Source organism: Anneissia japonica, unplaced genomic scaffold (assembly GCF_011630105.1).
Source record: "Anneissia japonica isolate Jap-2015-1 unplaced genomic scaffold, ASM1163010v1 scaffold11480_len1221_cov75, whole genome shotgun sequence".
In the NCBI taxonomy this organism is placed as follows: Eukaryota; Metazoa; Echinodermata; class Crinoidea; order Comatulida; family Comatulidae; genus Anneissia; species Anneissia japonica.
Window position 1 is genome coordinate 1 of NW_022713456.1, and position 1,221 is coordinate 1,221.

At 39.8% G+C, this 1,221-nt stretch overlaps 1 non-coding gene across 1 annotated transcript; it reads left to right on the forward strand.

The window, feature by feature from the left end:
- Positions 1-1,064: 1,064 nt before the first annotated feature.
- Positions 1,065-1,137, forward strand: Trnat-ugu. Its single transcript has one exon. It is a non-coding gene; the product is annotated as a tRNA-Thr (tRNA).
- The last annotated feature ends 84 nt before the right edge of the window (positions 1,138-1,221 follow it).

Below are 1,221 nucleotides of genomic sequence, written 5' to 3' on the forward strand. Positions count from 1 at the left end.
TGGTGTTTATGAGTTGAGTACAATAGAAAGAATGTCCATTGTGGGAACTAACAATATGAGCAGCTAACATTTGTGGGAAAATGTGTCTGATTATAAAGGATGAGTTATTGCAATGTAAATGTTGTAACAAAATGGCACAAAGCAATGGCTAACTTCCTTCAGGTTTCACCACCTGATGAAGGGCGATGCCTGAAAACGTTTGTGTTTTTTACCATTAAAAGTTACGGCTACTCTACACTTTTGCTTTATGCGTTTTATTACTATTTATATATTTATCTGGCCGAACGCCCTCTTGAGGCATAGCCTTGTGTAATACAATGTTCCCGACAGGTATTTGGACCTTTTCAACCATGAAGCCTTCGTGGAATAGTGGTTATGATGATCGCCTTGTCAGCGGGAGGTCGCAGGTTCGAATCCCGTCGGAGGCATTTTATTACACAATGATTTTTCATAGGACTTTATTCGTTGAAAAGCTACAGGGTAGCCTACGATGTTCCATCATGTCCTTATTAAACACTGTATATGTACCTTTGATGATTTATATTATATTTATTCAACACTGTTAACGGCTAACTTCCTTCAATATCATATATAATATACGACAGTATTTCTAGCCGTATTTCCAGATTCATCTGGCCGAACGCCCTCTTGAGGCATAGCATTGTGTAATACAATGTTCCCGACGGGTATTTGGACCTGTTCAACCATGAAGCCTTCGTGGTCTAGTGGTTATGATGCTCGCCTTGTCAGCAAGAGGTCGCAGGTTCGAATCCCGTCGGAGGCATTTTATTACACAATGATTTTTCATAGGACTTTATTCGTTGAAAAGCTACAGGGTAGCCTACGATATTCCATCATGTCCTTATTAAACACTGTATATGTACCTTTGATGATTTATATTATATTTATTCAACAGTATTAACGGCTAACTTCCTTCAATATCATATATAATATACGACAGTATTTCTAGCCGTATTTCCAGATTTATCTGGCCGAACGCCCTCTTGAGGCATAGCATTGCGTAATACAATGTTCCCGGATATTTGGACCTGTTCAACCATGAAGCCTTCGTGGTCTAGTGGTTATGACGCTCGCCTTGTCAGCGAGAGGTCGCAGGTTCAAATCCTGTCGGAGGCATTTTATTACACAATGATTTTTCATAGGACTTTATTCGTTGCAAAGCTACAGGGTAGCCTACGATGTCCCATCATGTCCTTATTA